Source organism: Ranitomeya variabilis, chromosome 8 (assembly GCF_051348905.1).
Source record: "Ranitomeya variabilis isolate aRanVar5 chromosome 8, aRanVar5.hap1, whole genome shotgun sequence".
NCBI classification, from domain to species: Eukaryota; Metazoa; Chordata; class Amphibia; order Anura; family Dendrobatidae; genus Ranitomeya; species Ranitomeya variabilis.
In genome coordinates, this window is record NC_135239.1 from 56,173,329 (window position 1) to 56,197,442 (window position 24,114).

General features: G+C 47.2%; 1 protein-coding gene across 14 annotated transcripts in view; it reads right to left on the minus strand.

The window, feature by feature from the left end:
* BRDT (bromodomain testis associated) overlaps positions 1-11,992 on the minus strand; it is a 121,695-nt gene extending 109,703 nt beyond the window's left edge. For 4 of the 14 annotated variants that reach the window (XR_013218745.1, XR_013218746.1, XM_077278829.1 and 1 more), the window contains exon 1: positions 3,128-3,306. The gene's annotated coding sequence lies outside the window, so the exon portion shown is untranslated. The other 10 variants (XM_077278840.1, XM_077278841.1, XM_077278839.1 and 7 more) reach the window with 8 other exon arrangements.
* Between the last annotated feature and the right edge of the window lie 12,122 nt (positions 11,993-24,114).

Here is a 24,114-nt window from a genome sequence, read left to right on the forward strand (position 1 = left end):
ACACCCGAGCGTGCTTGGAAAACCCGAGTAAGGAGCACACTCACTCATCACTAGTGGGAAGTCACTGTGGGGCCCTCATAATGTGTGTGGGGGAAACTGTGGGGATATTATACTTTGTTGAGGGTCGGGGACTGTATAGCAGAGGGAAGTAGTTCTGGCATAGTGTATGGGGGGTGGGGCCGGTATACTGTGTGGGGGCAGTGAGGGAAAGCATACTGTGTTTGGGAGGTATGTTCTTCTGAGACTATAAGCCACAACCCCGGTGAATATTTTTTATTTTTTCTGTGCTATACAATGAGTGAAGTGTGACGCTTCACTTTGCTTTGGGAATCACTGTGCGACCGTCACTGCAAGAGGTCAGCAGCAAATACGTTCAGTGGGCAAGTAGCCTTAAGCTGCGGTTACATGACATTTCAGTGTAAATAGGCGGCCAATCAACCGATGAACAAGCAAAACGCTTATTTGTAGAGCAAGTGTCAGTCAGAGCTGGGGGTGCGGTTATGTAAGAAGGTGAAGCACAAGAAGAGTCCAGGGGCGGTTACCTTCTCGGCTCTATGCCTGGAACCATTGAGCTGTGCTACAGGTTCCCCAGGGAGCAGACTTAGAGACTGGGACAGGAAGGAAGCCGAGCAGAGAGCGGGAAAGGCGCGCACTAGGGACAGAGCAGTGTGAGCAGCGGTGAGAGCAGGGCGCAGCTGCGCACAGAGAGAGAGAGCTCCCGGTCAGAGGACAAATACAGGGAGATTGGCCAGAAAGACTGCATCTTGTGAGTACATGAAAGCGGACTCTGCTGTGACTGGAGAGGGGCGCTTTGGGACCCGTGCAGAGACATTGGCCCGTACAGAGACTGTGATTCGCTGGTACCCACGGTATCAGTACAGAGATTGTGACCCCTGGTACCCACGGTATCAGTGCAGAGACTGTGACCCCTGGTACCCACGGTATCAGTGCAGAGCCCTTGATTCCTGGTGAGAGACTTAATAATAGACTGACAATCGTTTTCCCAGGATAGGCTGTGCTGTAAAAGCTGAAGACTCAGAGCCTGTGCATTTCACATTAACTCCCGAAACCCAAGGCAGCGGGCTCCTAGAGACTACTCAGCCCACGGACAACAGAGGGACAACAAGTGCCGCTGTCTCTCGGCGCCTACGTTGGAGAAGACGACCCTTCAAGCAAGTCCTCATCAGACTGATAAGTGTTCTTTTTCTCAAGAAATCCTGTTTAACTCTGTTACACTGTTTAACTTCCATATTTTTGCACTTTTTTATTGCTAGTTATATTCCACTGCTTCCTCCCTGCGAGGAGAACCTGATTCCTGTCATTAAAACCCTCAACTGTTGGTCTGTCTGTTCCGTGGTGACATACTCAGTACCTGCATACTACTACTACATTTACAGCACCTGTTACTCTAATGCTCAGCTCATTACCCAAAATGCTCCTAGCGAAAATAAAGTTCATTTTCTCCCTGACTAAATGCAGGCAGGTTAATAGCACTATTAACTGCAGGTTAATAGCGTTTTTTCTGGTGACGGGTTCCCTCTAACACACATAGGCATGGGTGCGCGTCATTCAGTCTGGCCATCGGCGTGATCACGAGTCGCTGATGAGCCCTGTGCCGGTCATTACGGAGCTCCTTTGAAATCCTGCCAGTGGCTGAGCTTTGCAGGAGACATGATTTTTGCTAGATGCAGTGATGCTGTGGCATTGTTGTATGTAGCAATCTTCAAGTCCCCTAAGGGGGCGAATAATGAGGCTATGTGCACACGTTACGGATTTCCTGCGGATCCTGCTGGTTGCATTTTTTACCGTTCAGAAATGCTGCAGATCCGCAAGTGATTTACAGTACAATATAAATCAATGAAAAAAAATGCTGTGCTAATGGTGCGGAAAATTCCGCGCGGAAACAAAGAAGTAGCATGTAACTTCTTTTGTGTGGATCTGCAGTGTTTTTGTACCCATTCCATTATAGAAATCCACAGGGGTAAAAACACAAGAAATCTGCACAAAATCCGCAGTAAATCTGCATAAAAAACCGCATCAAATCCGCACAAAAAATTCCAGAGGCTAATCCGCAACGTGTGCACATAGCCTTAGGTCTGCAGCGCTGATGGCGTGTCGAAAGTGCTGCAGCCAGTTAGCCGAGTGGCTTAGGCAATAAGCTACGTTTTGGCTATAGACCAACCAGACCCCGGGAGCAGTGCTGGAGACTCAGATGGAACATGGAGGGTGACTACAGCAGTTTTTGTTTTGTTTTTAAACTGCAGCTGGGTAACGGGATGTCAGAAACTTGAAAACCCGTTTTAGGCCGGGTTCACACTTGCGTACCGGGGCTTTGCGGACGGCTGCGTACTTCCTCCGTAAAGCTAAGCCCACTTCCACACTTTTTCTGTTTAGGTCCGCCTACTTCTGCATGCGTCCTGCGTACCTATCTTTAACATTGGGTACGCAGGACATGTGGATGTATGCAGATGCCTCGTTTTGACAAGTTGCGTCCCCGTGTGGTCGGCGGGTGCGTGAAAACGACGCATCCACATGTCCTGCATACCCAATGTTAAAGATAGGTACGCAGGACGCATGCAGAAGTAGGCGGACCTAAACAGAAGACGTGCGGAAGTGGGCGGAGCTTCACTGAGAACGTACGCAGCCATCTGCAAAGCCCCGGTACGCAAGTGTGAACCCGGCCTAAGACACAAATACTATAAAACCACAACATGCTGTCCTACGGTTTATTAGATATAATATGGCCATGGAGTGTGATCAGAAATGTAAAAAAAAATAAAAAATAAAAATAATCCATGGCACATTTTTTAAATGTAACTTTAGATTCACTGTCGATTCCCTAAATCAACAGAGGTGAAAGCATCTGCAGAGCAGGTCAACTTCCACAAGGAAACACTCTGCAGCAGGTGGATGCAGGTTGTGAAATCTCATGCACTTGCCTGGCTCTGTATCTGCAGGTTTCTCAGGGTCCTGTACACATTAGATGCAAATATCCCAACAACCGATTGTTTGCCAATGGCACCAATCGCATCACAGACTACATCCGCCAATACCAGATGATGCTACAACTAGCGCTGATCAGCCCAAAAAATCCTGAATGATTGTGGACTTGTAAAAACTCCCTTACCAGAGCAGACCCACAGGAAAAAGCTTCTGCACTCCCATTCGTTACCAGTCACTCCGGCCTTTGTCTGCAGGCTCTGGCCTAATTGTGACAACCTGATCCGAAACACCCATGTGATATCGGCTCCCACCTGGGGGAACAGGAAGCTCAGTGGCAGGCTGAATCTAGTTTAGGGGGCAAACAACTGGTTAAGATCTCCTGCACATTTTAGATATTTGTAGTAATCCATGCGACTATACTCTGTGGGGATATATACCGTATATATCAGCACAACCTGCTCACACTATGGGTAAGTTCGCACATAGCGGGTTTTTTTCTGCAGGCTATGACCAGGAAACCACAGCGTTCCTTAGGCCGGGGTCACACTATCAGTATTTGGTCAGTATTTTACATCAGTATTTGTAAGCCAAAACCAGGAGAGGAAAAGTATAATAGAAACATATACACCACTCCTGCATTTATCACCCACTCCTGGTTTTGGCTTACAAATACTGATATAAAATACTGACCAAATACTGCTAGTGTGACGGCAGCCATTTTTATGCATTTTGTTTTTTACATGCCAAGCCATTCTGTTCACAAATGGGGGAAAATCTGCGAAAACGTTAAAACAATTGACTTTTTTCATACACACTGTGTTAAAAAACAAACAAAAAAACACTGAACGGTGTGAATGAGATTGTGGGAATGGCATCCATCTTGCCGTAAGGCTGTGATCACGCAGTGTAAAGGCTGCGCTTTTTATCCACATTTTCTGCCCCATAAACAGCTATAACAAGCGCACGGTTAGCCCCAAGTGTAGGTGTCTCCCCTTTATTTGGGCACAGATGATGCAGTGTTTTTAATCTTTTTTTTTAATACAGAAAAGCTGAACCGGCTGTGTCTTTTTTAACATCCGTTATTTGCAGACTATTGATAAAGAAAACGCACAAGAAAACCACGTCTTTGGACACACCGTGCAGTTTTTTTACTGCATGCAAAGAAAATCCACAGCAAAAAATTGTACGTGTGAACAAGCCCTAACCCTAAGTTCACATTTGCGGTCTGCGCCGCAGCGTCGGGCGCCGCAGCGTCGCCGCATGTGTCATGCGCCCCTATATTTAACATGGGGGCGCATGGACATGCGTTGTGCTGCGTTTTGCGACGCATGGCCGCAAGCGCTGGACGCAGGAAACGCTTCAAGTTGCATTTTTTTTGTGTCCAACTTTCGGCAAAAAAGGACACATGCGTCGCAAAACGCAGCATTTTTGCGTGCGTTTTTGTTTGCGTTGTGCGCTGCGTCACCGACGCTGCGGCGCACAACGCAAATGTGAACGTAGCCTTAGGCGGCCGTACCCGGATAGCGCGGCCAGATGTGGCTCTATAGCGCGGCCAGATGTGGCTCTATAGCGCGGCCAGATGTGGCTCTATAGCGCGGCCAGATGTGGCTCTATGCCGCGGCCAGATGTGGCTCTATGCCGCGGCCAGATGTGGCTCTATGCCGCGGCCAGATGTGGCTCTATGCCGCGGCCAGATGTGGCTCTATGCCGCGGCCAGATGTGGCTCTATGCCGCGGCCAGATGTGGCTCTATGCCGCTGCCACCAGTGAATGTGGCCATGTTGCGATTGTCACAAAAAGTCGGACAGTGTGTGACATGGTGGTCGTGCAGGGCACATTGGTCCCAGGCACCGGCCATATACACCGGCCTGTCAGCCGCCATCACTGCACTGTATGTTGTGTGAGGGGATGACCGCACACATCTGCAGTTCTCCCTATGGATGACGACCAGTGAGACTCTGGTGGACGCCATTACCGCTCTTTCTCAGAGATTATTACACGGGAGACCTGTCATGGCGCCGTTTACCTGGCGCTCACCGTTGCGCAGTGCCGGTTATTACCGTTCCGCACACGTCGCGCTTCTATGACGTTGAGCGGTAAGACATGGACACAGCAGCCGCCGCCGGTGTGAGGGCAGGAGCCTCCGTCCTGAGCTCCGCCGCCTGCAGCGCCGCCCTGTTAGCGGCTCCGGTCAGGTTTCACCCATAGATATTTGTGCTTACAATATTTATCTATGGACGGAGACCTCCATGATGGAGACCGTGCTGCTGCATCTCCGTATCATGTCACCGCCTATGAGAAAGGCTTTTTGCTTGTTTTTTCTCCCATTTCCCTAGTGGTGTTGGAGCCGTTCGTGTTTCCTCAGTGACTGATCCTTCCCTCTGTTATTATTTCTGCAGGTTTTATCCGTATTCCTGTGATATCCTGGCAGGACCACATGGGTTATAGGACCACATGGGTTATAGGACCACATGGGTTATAGGACCACATGGGTTATAGGACCACATGGGTTATGTGCCCGCGGTCCAGAACTAGCCGCATGTCCGCAGCGCTGCTGTGTATTGAACGCAGGTGATCACTGAACCGTGTGGATACACCGCGTGCAGTACATTGGACCGGTGACATTTCTTTTGAGGACACTCGTGTCTGCGCAAGAGAAATAGACATGCTGCAGTCTGGAGAGATGCGCCGCATGTTAGTTTCCACGGGTGATCCACAGGCGCACATACACACTTAGTGGACATGGGATTTCTAGAAATCCCAACCACTATGCTGTCACATCTGTACGCTGCGGGTTTGACTTTGCATAAATCCACAGCCTGATCGCGAGCACGTACCCTTACCCGTCCTTCCAAACAGCAGTGCGACCCCCGAATGTGCCCACGATCAGGAAATAGCATTTTGGGCACAACGTAGTTTTGCTGCGTCCATAATGCATTGTAATCACGCAGTTAAATTCGCATGTGTTCAGTGCACCATGCGGATTTACCGCATCTAGTGACTGGATGTAGGTGAGACTGCACAGCAGAGACTGGCATCACCGCTGCAGATGACTGACGTACTGCGGCTCGTAATCCCGAATCACAGGTGAGTTTACACAAATAGAAGCACCGTGGCATAGGATTACCATAAATCCCATCCACTGTGCTCGTAATGTAGAACGCTGCTATTCCTAATCGTGCAAGTAGCCCATGTGTTTCTAGTTCTATAATTGTTCTCTTGTTTCTACAAGACTGGGGAGTCCACCACTCCTCTGTGGGTCATTTGCATTTAAGCTGTTCCATCCTGCATGTCCACATGGATAGTCCTTCTCTGAACCCTGCTTATACAGGTATTATACAGATGATCAGGTTTTAAATACATCAGATAGGGATTGCATACATTAGTTAGGACTGCTCTATAAGGGTATACCTTGACGATTTGGTGGAGCAGCTTAGTATACATTTTTTTGCAAAAAAACGTATCAACTAAATACCCTGTTTTCTTTACATCTTTTGACTAGCACTTGCTGATTACTGTGTTTTTTTTTTTTTTTTTTTACAACAGTATTTTTGACCTCACTGCGCTCTTTTGTGTCTTCAAGTTTTCTGGTGGTGTGAACAGGTTCCTACAGACTTGTTCAATGTGCAAGTGGCCCATGTGTTTCTAGTTCTATAATTATTCCTAATCGTGGGCACATAAGGCCTGGCCTGTATCCAGACCCCCCCCCCCCCCTATTTACGGAGCCAAGTCCGGGCCTGTATCCCGACACCCCCCCGTATTTACAGAGCTGAGTACGGGCCTGTATCCAGACCCCCCCCCCCTATTTACGGAGCCTAGTCTGGGCCTGTATCCAGACCCCCCTATTTACGGAGCCTAGTCCGGGCCTGTATCCAGACCCCCCCGTATTTATGGAGCTGAGTCCGGGCCTGTATCCAGACTAACCCCCCGTATTTACGGAGCCGAGTCCAGGCCTGTATCCAGACCCCCCCCTGTATTTGCACAGCCTAGTCCGGGCCGGTATCCAGACCCCCCCCCGTGAATTTACAGAGCCGAGTCCAGACCTGTATGCAGACCCCCCATTTCCACTCAAAGCAGGTGGAATTGTGCATTATGAGAAGCTGTTGAGCTGCAAAGGTCCATACGCGGTTCCTGTACATGGGACCCTTTTCTGTCTGTGTCTGCCAGAGCCAGGCCTGTTTACTGTACGTCCCTATATACGTTCCCAAGCATGTGATCAGGACTCCGTTTACACACCCAAATACAGCCCTTTCCACAGACCCCAGGCCTGCATACAGAACCCACCTCACTACGGTGTACCCCCTTGTTTAGAGTGTATGAAAAATGTTTAAAGCACAATAATAAATACGGTGTAGTACATTTAATACAGATTTTTTTCCGCACATGTAGCTTATTGACTATAGCCTGAGAAATATGGAGTTATCTTTTATTGTGAATAAATCCTATTTTAAAAAGATGTTAACAGTAGGGCGCCCAGGCTCTCTGTATGTGATTGTACAACCAACCAAGTCCCTATCCATGGTACACAATGAAGTTATTGTGGTTGTCCACTACCTGCACAACCCTTTTTTAAATTAAGCAGTCCCATTGTAAAATAAAAATAACTTACTCACCTCCTGCACCGGCGAAGTTCCTGCGTTGTCACGTGAGCCCCTGCAGGCAATCAGAGGCTGCTGTGCTCTTACTTTTTACACTTGTCAATCATTTGTCCTAGGAAAGTGAGTACATCAGTCTTAATAGTGGCTGCTGGGCTCACGTGGCTTATCAATGGCAGACGCTATGTGGACAATGAGTAGTTGTGGTTTTTTGGGGTTTTTTTTATGAGGGGGACAACTTTATTTAAAAAGGGATTGTCCAGGTAGTGGGTAACCCCTTTAAAGGATTATTCTGGTAAGAAAATGTGATCACCCATCCACAGGTTCCATTTTAGGCTGGCTACTAGCTGTAAATCATTCAGCCGCTGCGATGAAAACTAAATCTCCGAACCCTTAACAAATACTCTGAGGTCACCCGAGCGTGCTCGGGAAAACCCGACAACGAGTACACTTGCTCATCACTAGTAAGGGGTTAATGTATCAGTGCAGAGACTGTGACCCCTGGTACCCACGGTATCCGTGCAGAGACTGTGACCCCTGGTACCCACGGTATCAGTGCAGAGACTGTGACCCCTGGTACCCACGGTATCAGTGCAGAGCCCTTGATTACTGGTGAGAGACTTAACCCTTTCGCGACATGCGCCGTACATGTACTGCGCATGTCGGGTCCCCTGCTTTGATGTGCGCTCCGGAGGTGAGCGCACATCAAAGTCGCGACATGTCAGCTGTTTTGTACAGCTGACATGTGCGCGCAATAGCGGCGGGTGAAATCGCTATTCACCCGCCGCTATTAACCTGTTAAATGCCGCTGTCAAATGCAGACAGCGGCATTTAACTACCGCATCAGGCCGGGCGGCCGGAAATGACGTCATCGCCGACCCCCGTCACATGATCGGGGGTCGGCGATGCATCAGGAAGGTAACCATAGAGGTCCTTGAGACCTCTATGGTTACTGATGCCGGCCTGCTGTGAGCGCCCCCCTGTGGTCGGCGCTCACAGCACACCTGCATTTCAGCTACATAACAGCGATCTGATGATCGCTGTTATGTAGCAGAGCCGATCGGGCTGTGCCTGCTTCTAGCCTCCCATGGAGGCTATTGAAGCATGGCAAAAGTGAAAAAAAAAAGTTTTTAAAAATGTGAAAAAAATATTAAAAATATAAAAGTTTAAATCACCCCCCTTTCGCCCCATCCTAAATAAAACAATTAAAAAAAAAACAACCTACACATATTTGGTATCGCCGCGTTCAGAATCGCCCTATCAATTAAAAAAAAGCATTAACTTGATTGCTAAACAGCGTAGCGAGAAAAAAATCCGAAACGCCAGAATTACGTTTTTTTGGTCGCCACGACATTTCGTTAAAATGCAATAACGGGCGATCAAAAGAACGTATCTGCGCCGAAATGGTATCATTAAAAACGCCAGCTGGGCACGCAAAAAATAAGCCCTCACCCGACCCCAGATCACGAAAATTGGAGACGCTACGGGTATCGGAAAATGGCACTTTTTTTTTTTTTTTTTTTTTAAGCAATGTTTGGAATTTTTTTTTCACCACTTGGATAAAAAATAACCTAGACATGTTAGGTGTCTATGAACTCGTAATGACCTAGAGAATCATAATGGCAGGTTAGTTTTAGCATTTAGTGAACCTAGCAAAAAAAGCCAAACAAAAAACAAGTGTGGGATTGCACTTTTTTTGCAATTTCACCGCACTTGGAATTTTTTTCCCGTTTTCTAGTACATGACATGGTAAAACCAATGATGTCGTTCAAAAGTACAACTTGTCCCGCAAAAAATAAGCCCTCACATGGCCAAATTGACGGAAAAATAAAAAAGTTATGGCTCTGGGAAGGAGGGGAGCGAAAAACGAAAACAAACGAAAAAGGGCCGCGACTTGAAGGGGTTAATAATAGACTGACCATCGTTTTCCCAGGATAGGCTGTGCTGTAAAAGCTAAAGACTCAGAGCCTGTGCATTTCACATTAACTCCCGAAACCCCAGGCAGCGTGCTCCTAGAGACTACTCAGCCCACGGACAACAGAGGGACGACAAGTGCCGCTGTCTCTCGGCACCTACGTTGGAGAAGACGACCCTTCAAGCAAGTCCTCAGACTGATAAGTGTTCTTTTTCTCAAGAAATCCTGTTTAAGGCTATGTTCACACGATCCTTTTTTTGCTGCTGTTCCGTAGCGCTTTTCAGGCTGCAGATCCGCATCCTTTTTCCATGCAGGGTACAGTACAATGTTACCCTATGGAAAACAAAAACCGCTGTGCCCACTATCCTTTTTTTCTCAGGCAAATCCGCGCGGATTTGCCTGCAGAAAAAAAGAAGTACCATGTCACTTCTTTCTGCGGATTCAGCTCCTGTTTTCAACAGGCACCAATAGGAAAGTGCTGTTGAAAACCCGCAGAGGAATCTGCAGAAGAAACAGCAGGAAAATCAGCAGTGCAGTTTTGCACTGCGGGTTTTCCAAATCAGGACCTGAAAAAAAAAGGATCAAAAAAAGGATCGTGTGAACATGGCCTAACTCTGTTACACTGTTTGACTTCCATATTTTTGCACTGTTTTATTGCTAGTTATATTCCACTGCTTCCTCCCTGCGAGGAGAACCTGATTCCTGTTATTAAAACCCTCAACTGTTGGTCTGTCTGTTCCGTGGTGACATACTCAGTACCTGCATACTACTACTACATTTACAGCACCTGTTACTCTAATGCTCAGCTCATTATCCAAAATGCTCCTAGTGAAAATAAAGTTCATTTTCTCCCTGACTAAATGCAGGCAGGTTAATAACACTATTAACTGCAGGTTAATAGCGTTTTTTCTGGTGACGGGTTCCCTCTAACACACATAGGCATGGGTGCGCGTCATTCAGTCTGGCCATCGGAGTGATCACGAGTCGCTGATCAGTTGATGAGCCCTGTGCCGGTCATTACGGAGCTCCTTTGAAATCCTGCCAGTGGCTGAGCTTTGCAGGAGACATGATTTTTGCTAGATGCAGTGATGCTGTGGCATTGTTGTATGTAGCAATCTTCAAGTCCCCTAAGGGGGCGAATAATGAGGCTATGTGCACACGTTACGGATTTCCTGCGGATCCTGCTGGTTGCATTTTTTACCGTTCAGAAATGCTGCAGATCCGCAAGTGATTTACAGTACAATATAAATCAATGAAAAAAAAAATGCTGTGCTAATGGTGCGGAAAATTCCGCGCGGAAACGCTGCGGATTAAAAGAAGTAGCATGTAACTTCTTTTGTGTGGATCTGCAGTGTTTTTGTACCCATTCATTATAGAAATCCACAGGGGTAAAAACGCAAGAAATCCGCATAAAAAACGCACATCCGCGTGTCGAAAGTGCTGCAGCCAGTTAGCCGAGTGGCTTAGGCAATAAGCTACGTTTTGGCTATAGACCAACCAGACCCCGGGAGCAGTGCTGGAGACTCAGATGGAACATGGAGGGTGACTACAGCAGTTTTTGTTTTTAAACTGCAGCTGGGTAACGGGATGTCAGAAACTTAAAAACCCGTTTTAGGCCGGGTTCACAGTTGCGTACCGGGGCTTTGCGGACGGCTGCGTACTTCCTCCGTAAAGCTCCGCCCACTTCCACACTTTTTCTGTTTAGGTCCGCCTACTTCTGCATGCGTCCTGCGTACCTATCTTTAACATTGGGTACGCAGGACATGCGGATGTATGCAGATGCCTCGTTTTGACAAGTTGCGTCCCCGTGTGGTCGGCGGGTGCGTCAAAACGACGCATCCGCATGTCCTGCATACCCAATGTTAAAGATAGGTACGCAGGACGCATGCAGAAGTAGGCGGACCTAAACAGAAGACGTGCGGAAGTGGGTGGAGCTTCACTGAGAAAGTACGCAGCCGTCTGCAAAGCCCCGGTACGCAAGTGTGAACCCGGCCTAAGACACAAATACTATAAAACCACAACATGCTGTCCTATGGTTTATTAGATATAATATGGCCATGGAGTGTGATCAGAAATGTGAAAAAATAAATAAAATAAAAATAATCCATGGCACATTTTTTAAATGTAACTTTAGATTCACTGTCGATTCCCTAAATCAACAGAGGTGAAAGCATCTGCAGAGCAGGTCAACTTCCACAAGGAAACACTCTGCAGCAGGTGGATGCAGGTTGTGAAATCTCATGCACTTGCCTGGCTCTGTATCTGCAGGTTTCTCAGGGTCCTGTACACATTAGATGCAAATATCCCAACAACCGATTGTTTGCCAATGGCACCAATCGTATCACAGACTACATCCGCCAATATCGGATGATGTTACAACTAGCGCTGATCAGCCCAAAAAATCCTGAATGATTGTGGACTTGTAAAAACTCCCTTACCAGAGCAGACCCACAGGAAAAAGCTTCTGCAGTCCCATTCGTTACCAGTCACTCCGGCCTTTGTCTGCAGGCTCTGGCCTAATTGTGACAACCTGATCCGAAACACCCATGTGATATCGGCTCCCACCTGGGGGAACAGGAAGCTCAGTGGCGGGCTGAATCTAGTTTAGGGGGCAAACAACTGGTTAAGATCTCCTGCACATTTTAGATATTTGTAGTAATCCATGCGACTATACTCTGTGGGGATATATACCGTATATATCAGCACAACCTGCTCACATTACGGGTAAGTTCGCACATAGCGGGTTTTTTTCTGCAGGCTATGACCAGGAAACCACAGCGTTCCTTAGGCCGGGGTCACACTATCAGTATTTGGTCAGTATTTTACATCAGTATTTGTAAGCCAAAACCAGGAGAGGAAAAGTATAATAGAAACATATACACCACTCCTGCATTTATCACCCACTCCTGGTTTTGGCTTACAAATACTGATATAAAATACTGACCAAATACTGCTAGTGTGACGGCAGCCATTTTTATGCATTTTGTTTTTTACATGCCAAGCCATTCTGTTCACAAATGGGGGAAAATCTGCAAAAACGTTAAAACAATTGACTTTTTTCATACACACTGTGTTAAAAAACAAACAAAAAAACACTGAACGGTGTGAATGAGATTGTGGGAATGGCATCCATCTTGCCGTAAGGCTGTGATCACGCAGTGTAAAGGCTGCGCTTTTTATCCACATTTTCTGCACCATAAACAGCAATAACAAGCGCACGGTTAGCCCCAAGTGTAGGTGTCTCCCCTTTATTTGGGCACAGATGATGCAGTGTTTTTAATTTTTTTTTTAATACAGAAAAGCTGAACCGGCTGTGTCTTTTTTTAACATCCGTTATTTGCAGACTATTGATAAAGAAAACGCACAAGAAAACCACGTCTTTGGACACACCGTGCAGTTTTTTTACTGCATGCAAAGAAAATCCACAGCAAAAAATTGTACGTGTGAACAAGCCCTAAGGCGGCCGTACCCGGATAGCGCGGCCAGATGTGGCTCTATAGCGCGGCCAGATGTGGCTCTATAGCGCGGCCAGATGTGGCTCTATAGCGCGGCCAGATGTGGCTCTATGCCGCTGCCACCAGTGAATGTGGCCATGTTGCGATTGTCACAAAAAGTCGGACAGTGTGTGACATGGTGGTCGTGCAGGGCACATTGGTCCCAGCCACCGGCCATATACACCGGCCTGTCAGCCGCCATCACTGCACTGTATGTTGTGTGAGGGGATGACCGCACACATCTGCAGTTCTCCCTATGGATGACGACCAGTGAGACTCTGGTGGACGCCATTACCGCTCTTTCTCAGAGATTATTACACGGGAGACCTGTCATGGCGCCGTTTACCTGGCGCTCACCGTTGCGCAGTGCCGGTTATTACCGTTCCGCACACGTCGCGCTTCTATGACGTTGAGCGGTAAGACATGGACACAGCAGCCGGTGTGAGGGCAGGAGCCTCCGTCCTGAGCTCCGCCGCCTGCAGCGCCGCCCTGTTAGCGGCTCCGGTCAGGTTTCACCCATAGATATTTGTGCTTACAATATTTATCTATGGACGGAGACCTCCATGATGGAGACCGTGCTGCTGCATCTCCGTATGTCATCGCCTATGGGAAAGTCTTTTTGCTTGTTTTTTCTCCCATTTCCCTAGTGGTGTTGGAGCCGTTCGTGTTTCCTCAGTGACTGATCCTTCCCTCTGTTATTATTTCTGCAGGTTTTATCCGTATTCCTGTGATATCCTGGCAGGACCACATGGGTTATAGGACCACATGGGTTATAGGACCACATGGGTTATGTGCCCGCGGTCCAGAACTAGCCGCATGTCCGCAGCGCTGCTGTGTATTGAACGCAGGTGATCACTGAACCGTGCGGATACACCGCGTGCAGTACATTGGACCGGTGACATTTCTTTTGAGGACACTCGTGTCTGCGCAAGAGAAATAGACATGCTGCGGTCTGGAGAGATGCGCCGCATGTCAGTTTCCACGGGTGATCCACAGGCGCACATACACACTTAGTGGACATGGGATTTCTAGAAATCCCATCTACTATGCTGTCACATCTGTACGCAGCAGGTTTGACGTTGCATAAATCCACAGCCTGATCGCGAGCACGTACCCTTACCCGTCCTTCCAAACAGCAGTGCGACCCCCGAATGTGCCCACAATCAGGAAACAGCATTTTGGGCACAACGTAGTTTTGCTGCGTCCATAATGCATTGTAATCACGCAGTTAAATTCGCATGTGTTCAGTGCACCATGCGGATTTACCGCATCTAGTGACTGGATGTAGGTGAGACTGCACAGCAGAGACTGGCATCACCGCTGCAGATGACTGACGTACTGCGGCTCGTAATCCCGAATCACAGGTGAGTTTACACAAATAGAAGCACCGTGGCATAGGATTTCCATAAATCCCATCCACTGTGCTCATACTGTACAACGCTGCTCTTCCTAATCGTGGGCACATAAGGCTTATGTTCCTGTAGAGTTATGGCATTGTAATTACTGACAGCAGACATGGCCCCTAAATATAGAGTAATACAGACCCCCCCTATTTATGGAGCCGAGTCCAGGCCTGTATCCAGACCTCCCCCCGTATTTACTGAGCCAAGTCTGGGTCTGTATCCAGACCTCCTCCCCCCCTATTTACGGAGCCCAGTCCGGGCCTGTATCCAGCCCCGCCCATCCCGTCTTTACGGAGCTGAGTCCGGGCCTGTATCCAGACCCCCCCATATAAGGCTACGTTCACACTAGCGTTGTGCGCCGCTGCGTCGGCGACGCAACGCACAACGCACGCAAAAACGCGGCAAAACGCACGCAAAAACGCTGCGTTTTGCGACGCATGCGTCGGTTTTTGCCGAAAATCGGACGCAAGAAAAATGCAACTTGTTGCGTTTTCTTGGTCCGACGCTTGCGGCAAAAAAGACGCATGTGTGGCACAACGCAACAAAAAAAAACGCATGCGTCCCCCATGTTAAGTATAGGGGGCGCATGACGCATGCGTCGCCGCTGCGTCGCCGACGCAAACCCGACGCACATTAGCTTAACGCTAATGTGAACGTAGCCTTATGGAGCTGAGTCCGGGCCTGTATCCAGACCCCAACACGTATTTACGGAGCCTAGTCTGGGCCTGTATCCAGACTAACCCCCAACCCCCCCCCCCCTGTATTTACAGAGCTGAGTCCGGGCCTGTATCCAGACCCCCCCCTATTTACGGAGCCAAGTCCGGGCCTGTATCCAGACCCCCACCTATTTACTGAGCCAAGTCTGGGTCTGTATCCAGACCCCCCCCCCCCCCCCCGTATTTACGGAGCCCAGTCCGGACCTGTATCGAGACCCCCCCCCCCCCCTATTTACGGAGCCCAGTCCGGGCCTGTATCCAGCCCCGCCCATCCCGTCTTTACGGAGCTGAGTTCGGGCCTGTATCCAGACCTCCCCCATATTTATGGAGCTGGCCCCCCCACTGTATTTACACAGCCTAGTCCGGGCCGGTATCCAGACCCCCCCAAATTTACAGAGCCGAGTCCAGACCTGTATGCAGACCCCCCATTTCCACTCATAAAGCAGGTGGAATTGTGCATTATGAGAGGCTATTGAGCTGCAAAGGTCCATACGCGGTTCCTGTACATGGGACCCTTTTCTGTCTGTGTCCGCCAGAGCCAGGCCTGTTTACTGTACGTCCCTATATACGTTCCCAAGCATGTGATCAGGACTCCGTTTACACACCCAAATACAGCCCTTTCCACAGACCCCAGGCCTGCATACAGAACCCACCTCACTACGGTGTACCCCCTTGTTTAGAGTGTATGAAAAATGTTTAAAGCACAATAATAAATACGGTGTAGTACATTTAATACAGATTTTTTTCCGCACATGTAGCTTATTGACTATAGCCTGAGAAATATGGAGTTATCTTTTATTGTGAATAAATCCTATTTTAAAAAGATGTTAACAGTAGGGCGCCCAGGCTCTCTGTATGTGATTGTACAACCAACCAAGTCCCTATCCATGGTACACAATGAAGTTATTGTGGTTGTCCACTACCTGCACAACCCTTTTCTAAATTAAGCAGTCCCATTGTAAAATAAAAATAACTTACCTCTTGCACCGGCGAAGTTCCTGCGTTGTCACGTGAGCCCTGCAGGCAATCAGCGGCTGCTGTGCTCTTACTTTTTACACTTGTCAATCATTTGTCCTAGGAAAGTGAGTGCATCAGTCTTAATAGTGGCTGCTGGGCTCACATGGCTTATCAATGGCAGACGCAATGTGGACAATGAGTAGTTGTGGTTTTTTTTTTGTTTTTTTTTTTATGAGGGGGCCAACTTTATTTAAAAAGGGATTGTCCAGGTAGTGGGTAACCCCGTTAAAGGATTATTCTGGTAAGAAAATGTGATCACCCATCCACAGGTTTCATTTTAGGCTGGCTACTAGCTGTAAATCATTCAGCCGCTGCGATGATAACTAAATCTCCGAACCCTTAACAAATACTCGGAGGTCACCCGAGCGTGCTCGGGAAAACCCGACAACGAGTACACTCGCTCATCACTAGTAAGGGGTTAATGTGACCTTGCTATTGTAAGGTGACATTAAGCCAGGTTAATAATGAAGATGTGTCAATAAGACGCCTATCCATTATTAAGCCAATAATATGAAAGGGTTAAAAATACACACACAATAAGAATAAAGTCTTTTAATGAAATAATAAAACGCAGGTTTTACATCATTATTGCACTCTCAATCTAAGGGCAGTCTCACACGTCCAGATAATTCCGGTACCGGAAAAAATCGGTACCGGAGTTATCCGTGTCCGTGTGCCCGTGAGCTCACGCAGGCCATACGTGCGGCACACGTGTGCCGCCCGTGTGGCGAGTGGGTACCACACGGAGCGTGCAGGAGACAGCGCTAAAGTTTAGCGCTGTCCCCTGCATCGTGCTGAAGCCGCCAGTCATATGTTCTCTGCAGCAGCATTTGCTGCAGAGAAGATATGAATAATAGTGTTTAAAAGACAGATCTATGTGTCCGCCGCCCCCCCACCCCCTGTGCGCCCCCCCGCTGGTCAGAAAATACTCACCCGCTTCCCTCGTTGGCCGTCGCTCCTTCCTCTCTGCCCCGCGGCTTCCACTGTATGCGGTCACGTGGGGCGGCCGATTACAGTCATGAATAGGCGGCTCCACCTCCCATAGGGGTGGAGCCGACTATTCATGATTGTAAATGAGCGGCCCCACGTGACCGCATACAGTGGAAGCCGCGGCCAGACCAGGAGGCACCGACAGCCAACGTGGGAGCGGGTGAGTATTTTCTGACCAGCGGGGGGGGTGGCGGACACATAGATCTTTCATTTAAACACTATTATTCATATCTTCTCTGCAGCAAACGCTGCTGGAGAGAAGATATGAATCGCGGCTTCAGCACCATGTGGGGGGGACAGCGCTTACTGTAGCGCTGTCTCCTGCACGCACACGGACTGCATTGACTTTAATGGGTCCGTGTAATACGTGCGCTCCCACGAACACTGACATGTCTCCGTGTTTGGCACACGGAGACACGGTCCGCAAAAAATCAATGACATCTGCACAGATGCATTGATTTTAATGGGTCTACGTGTGTCAGTGTCTCCGGTACGTGAGGAAACTGTCACCTCACGTACTGGAGACACTGACGTGTGAAACCGGCCTAAGCGAAGCCCTCGGTCGGTAAAAAATTCCAAAATAAAAAAAGCAACATCCCATACCTGTCCGCCGTACAGTCAAGTCCCACGTTGCGATCCATCTCAAGGGGTTAAATAGTTTACAAACCGGAGCGGTGCTAATGCTACCTGCCGAGCTGTGTGTAAACCACAGAATAATGAATGAAAAGCTGCCTGCGCAGCCTCCCCGCCTGACCGGACATGAACTCTGTAGCATGGGAAAGTTTCTGAACATTTTCCCACGCTGTTAAGTACCCCATATGCCAATGCTACAGGGCAATGGGAAGAGAGAGGCTAAGTGCCGGAATAGGCGCATCTACTACGTGTAGACATTTATTTTAACTATTCTATTTTAACCTGTCAGTGTGATTTTACTGTACACCGCGCTGGATTGCCGGCTTTTCTATAGTATACCGGTGCATATTTCTCGCAAGTCACACTGATGGTCCATGTGGTGTGCGAGTTTTTCTCGCACCCATAGACTTTAATTGGCGATTCTCGGCCGAGATACCCTGACAATCGCAGCATGCTGCGATTTCCCTCACACGTATAATACGGCAGAGAAAAAAATATCGGATGATGGGAGCTGCTCCATAGATTAGCATTGGTCCGAGTGCTATGCGATATATATATTTTTTTTTATCGCATAGCACCTGTCCTTATTAGGCTGGGGTCACACATGGCATAAGACAATACGCCACGTATTATACGTCCGTACTACGGCCGTAATACGGAGAAATGTTCCCAAAATAGTGATCCGTAGTCAGGGTGTGTCAGCGTATTTTGCGCATGGCATCCTCCGTATGTAATCCGTATGGCATCCGTACTGCGAGATTTTCGCGCAGGCTTGCAAAACCGACATCTAATGGATTTATGTGCTCAAATGTTCGGGAAAACATATATACAGTATATATATATATATATATATATATATATGTCATTGTGACACATATATATATATTCTGTATTTAGATTTCAATCAGCGCGATATCTGTGAACAGCCGGTAATTCAATTGCCGGCTTTTCATTTCTCCTGCACAAACCCGACAGGATATGAGACATGGTTTACATACAGTAAACCATCTCATATCCCCCTTTTTTTTGCATATTCCACACTACTAATGTTAGTAGTGTGTATGTGCAAAATTTCTGCGCTGTAGCTGCTAAAATAAAGGGTTAAATGGCGGAAAAAATTGGCGTGGGCTCCCGCGCAATTTTCTCCGCCAGAGCGGTAAAGCCAGTGACTGATGCCAGATATTAATAGCCAGGAGAGGGTCCATGGTTATTGGCCCCCCCGTGGCTAAAAACATCTGCCCCCAGCCACCCCAGAAAAGGCACATCTGGAAGATGCGCCTATTCTGGCACTTGGCCACTCTCTTCCCACTCCCTGTAGCGGTGGGATATGGGGGTAATGAAGGGTTAATGCCACCTTGCTATTGGAAGGTGACATTAAGCCAGATTAATGATGGAGAGGCGTCAATTATGACACCTATCCATTATTAATCCAATTGTAGGAAAGGGTTAAAAAACACACACACACATGATTGAAAAGTATTTTAATGAAATAAACACAGCGGTTGTTGTAATAATTTATTGTTCTCTCAAATCCATTTGCAGTCCCTCGCTTGGCAACATAATAAACGCACAAGATACATACCTTCTGATGTACTGTCAGGTCCAACGATGTAATCCATCTGAAGGGGTTAACTAATATTACAGGCAGGAGCCCTGCTAAATGCAGCGGTGCTCCGTGCCTGTAATCCCCGGCGAATGAATGAAATGTAGGTCATTGACCTACATTTCATTCATTCGCGGTGAGGCGCCCTCTGGTGGATGTTCTCATGAACTGCAGCCTGGGAACTTTTTCCCACGCTCCAGGTCATATGAGGACATCCACCAGGGGGCGCATCACCGCGAATGAATGAAATGTAGGTCAATGACCTACATTTCATTCATTCGCCGGGGATTACAGGCACGGAGCACAGCTGCATTAGCAGGGCTCCTGCCTGTAATATTAGTTAACCCCTTCAGATGGATTACATCGTTGGACCTGACAGTACATCAGAAGGTATGTATCTTGTGCGTTTATTATGTTGCCAAGCGAGGGACTGCAAATGGATTTGAGAGAACAATAAATTATTACAACAACCGCTGTGTTTATTTCATTAAAATACTTTTCAATCATGTGTGTGTGTGTTTTTTAACCCTTTCCTACAATTGGATTAATAATGGATAGGTGTCATAATTGACGCCTCTCCATCATTAATCTGGCTTAATGTCACCTTCCAATAGCAAGGTGGCATTAACCCTTCATTACCCCATATCCCACCGCTACAGGGAGTGGGAAGAGAGTGGCCAAGTGCCAGAATAGGCGCATCTTCCAGATGTGCCTTTTCTGGGGTGGCTGGGGGCAGATGTTTGTAGCCACGGGGGGGCCAATAACCATGGACCCTCTCCTGGCTATTAATATCTGCCCTCAGTCACTGGCTTTACCGCTCTGGCGGAGAAAATTGCGCGGGAGCCCACGCCAATTTTTTCCGCAATTTAACCCTTTATTTCAGCAGCTACAGCGCTGAAATTTTGCACATACACACTACTAACATTAGTAGTGTGGAATATGCAAAAAAAAAGGGGATATGAGATGGTTTACTGTATGTAAACCACGTGTCATATCCTGTCGGGTTTGTGCAGGAGAAATGAAAAGCCGGCAATTGAATTACCGACTTTTCACTAACAGCGCTGCGTATTTCTCGCAAGTCACACTGCTGGTCCGTGTGGAATCCGTATTTTTCTCGCCCCCATAGACTTTCATTGGCGTATTATTTGCGCAATACGCTGACAAACGCAGCATGCTGCGATTTTGTACAGCCGTAGAACGCCGTATAATACTGAACCGTAATATACGGCTAATAGGAGCAGCCCCATTGAGAAGCATTGTGCCGTATGTAATGCGAGTTTTACGTACGTAGTTTTTGCGCTCTTACGTACGTAAAACACGCATGTGTGACCCCAGCCTTACTCTCTAGTGTGACTCCTGCCTAAGCATGTGACTTATGAAGGAGATTGTTTGCACCAGAAATTTTTAGGGGCTTCATAGCAGAAGATGTTAATACATATGCACATGCCAATTTTGAGTTATTTGATCCCATACATTTTATTTATGCCTTTATTTATCTCACTTCAATTCAGCAACTTAGACTACCGTTTTTTTCGGACTATAAGACGCACCGGACTATAAGGCACACCCAGGTTTTAGAGGTGGAAAATAGGGAAAAAAAATATTTGAAGCAAAAAAATGTGGTAAAATATTTAATAACATACTATTATATGTGGTGTTATTATATATAATAGTATGTTATTATGTTGGAAGCTGCGGGACCAGTGTGGTGTCTGTACAGTACTATATGAAGATGCTGGAGGGTGAGTATAAGAATGGGGGCACAGGGCTTATATTGAAAGCACCACTCCAGCACTGCAAAATAACACTGGAGTGCTGCTTTAAAATCCCATGGGAGAACTATAACTCCCAGCATGTCCTGCAGATCCTAAGACATGCTGGGAGTTATAGTTCACCACAGGAGTGGCAGAGTGCTTTATTGTGTTTTGTAAAGACTAACCTGTTAATTGTGGCAGCCAGCCACACTGTGGTGAGGTAAAAGCATCCCATGACTGCACACACAGATCCCTCCCTCTTGTTGCCTTTCCACAGCACAGGTTATGAGGAAGCTGCAGATTCTAGGTGGGAGCCTGAAGGACCTGTGATGATGTCAAGAAGAGGGAGGGCTCTGTGCTGCCATGTGATGCTCCAGCCCGCCCACTTCTGACATCATCACAGGTCCTGTTTATGCACAACACTCGGCGTCCAGGCATGGCAGGCAGGTACCCAGCGATCTCCTCTCTCCTCTGGCCCCTGCTGCTACCTCCTCCTCCCCCGGACACACAAATCTCCACAGCAGCTAAAGGAATCAGCGCTGAGGAAGCCATGCGTGTCCCTGCTTAAGTGCAGTATTCATTTGCTGCTCCTGGCTCACCGCTCAGCTGATCGGTGGGCGGGGAGCCGCTAATGAATATTCACTGCACTTAATCATCGGGACCACGTGGTTTCCCCAGCACTGATTCCGGGCAGCGGGGACATCCTGAAGTGGGATAACAGTGCGATCCCACTCACTGCTGCCCCCCTCCCCACATGCTACATCCGGACCATAAGACGTACCCACACTTTCCTCCCAAATTTGGAGGAAAAAAAGTGCGTCTTATGGTCCGAAAAATACGGTATTTAGTGCTGATGCATCAGACACAAATGTGATTGCAAAAATATTTAAAGTCAGATTGCAATGTACCAAAATAGGTAAAAGCCAAGAGGCTGAATACATTTGAAAGCCAGTGTATTAAATGTAAAGGACATGTATTTTTGTTTCTTAACCCCTTAATGGCCGCCAATAAGTCTCTTTAGTGACCTGAGATATAAGAGAATAGCAAACCCATACAGGTGACAATCCAGCAGCTGTCGGCTGTACACTATAGCTGATAACTTGCTGCATTATACATGATCAGTGTTGGCGCTGCCCATATCTGTTTAACCCCTTAGATGCTGCTGTCAATAATGACTACATCATTTAAATGGGTAGCATTTACCATTAATGGTAATCATTTATCCCCAGTGTGATCCTGAGATCATGATTGTGTGGTCCTGATGTTTGCCATGGCAATTCATAACCAAATAGCGGCCTTAAAGTCTGCCGGCTATAGTAACATGATCAGAAGTTAGTGACATTTAGGTGGTAAAAATATTTTCATTCCTGTCACGTCACTTTGCATTAATTCCTGAAAATCACCTGAAGGGTCAATAAACTGCCTGACCGCAGTTTTCAATATGTGCGCTGTTTTTAAAATGGTATCACTTTGGGGGGTTTTCCAATATATAGGACCCCTAAAGTCACTTCAAACCTGGATAGGTCTCTAAAAAAAAAAAAATGTTACTTGAAAAATTGCTGCTACATTTATAATCCTCCTAAAATGCTAACAGAATAAAATAACATTTTACAAATTGTGCTGATGTAAAGCAAACAAGTAGGAAATGTTATTTATTAATGTTTTTCTATGGTATGATTATCTGGATTAAAGGATATTTGAAAAATAATTTTTTGTCAAATTTCTGATATTTGTTATAAATAAACGCAAAACATATCAGCCTAAATTTACCATTATGATAAACTAAACTGTGCCCACAAAAAAACTGTCTCAAAATTACTGGGATATTTTGATGCGTTCCAGAATTATTACTAGATAAAGTGACACATGTAAGATTTCAAAAATTTGGCCCGGTCACTAAGGGGTTAAACGGCAGATAGTTTTCAGTGCTAGTATCTGCCTAAAAATCTGCGCCAATTCCACCACGATCTAGAGTTCCATGCGTTGAAAAAATGTTTAAAACCACATTTCTGAACTATATTATAGATTGATTTATGGTTTGTTTAATACTGAGATTGAAAATGAAATTGTAGGTTTTGTTGCAAGATTCTGATTAGGTGGCACAGATTTCCTTGAGTCTTCCAGATAGACTGCACCATAAATGCTGATTTAGTCTCCCTTACTTTACAGCTTTGATATTGAATTGACAGCCACCTCTGCATCTGGAGAAAGAGAAGAATTTGATTTGATCTGCAGACCTGGAATGATTGTTCCCAAGGTCCTAGTCGTTTGCCAGTATTTGCTTAGAAAAAGTCATACCCAAAGCATGAATTGAAACCTCTTCATTTCACTGTACGCTTAAAGGGAACCTGTCACCCCAAAAATCGATAGTGAGGTAAGCTCACCATCATCAGGGGCTTATCTACAGCATTCTGTAATGCTGTAGATAAGCCCCCGATGTTACCTGAAAGAGGAGAAAAAGACGTTAGATTATACTCACCCAGGGGCGGTCCCGCTGCGGTCCGGGTCCGATGGGTGTCTCGGGTCCGGTCCGGAGCCTCCCATCTAAATTCCATGACGTCCTCTTCTGGTCTTCACGCCGCGGCTGCGGCACTGGCATACTTTGTCTGTCCTGTAGAGGGCAGAGCAAAGTACTGCAGTGCGCAGGACCTCTCTGACCTTTCCCGGCGCCTGCGCACTGCAGTACTTTGCTTTGCCCTCAACAGGGCAGACAAAGTACGCCTGCGCCACAGCTGCGGCATGAAGACCAGAAGAGGACGTCATGAAATGAAGATGGGAGGCTCCAGACCGGACCTGGGACACCCATCGGGACCGCCCCTGGGTGAGTATAATCTAACGTCTTTTTCTCCTCTTTCAGGTAACATCGGGGGCTTATCTACAGTATTACAGAATGCTGTAGATAAGCCCCTGATGACGTTGAGCTTACCTCACCATCGATTTTTGGGGTGACAGGTTCCCTTTAAAGTATTATTTATCCATTAGTATTCTTTCAAAAGACTGCTCAGCAGTGCAGCATCTTGCCTATATCCCTCTTTATACCTATATTTATGTA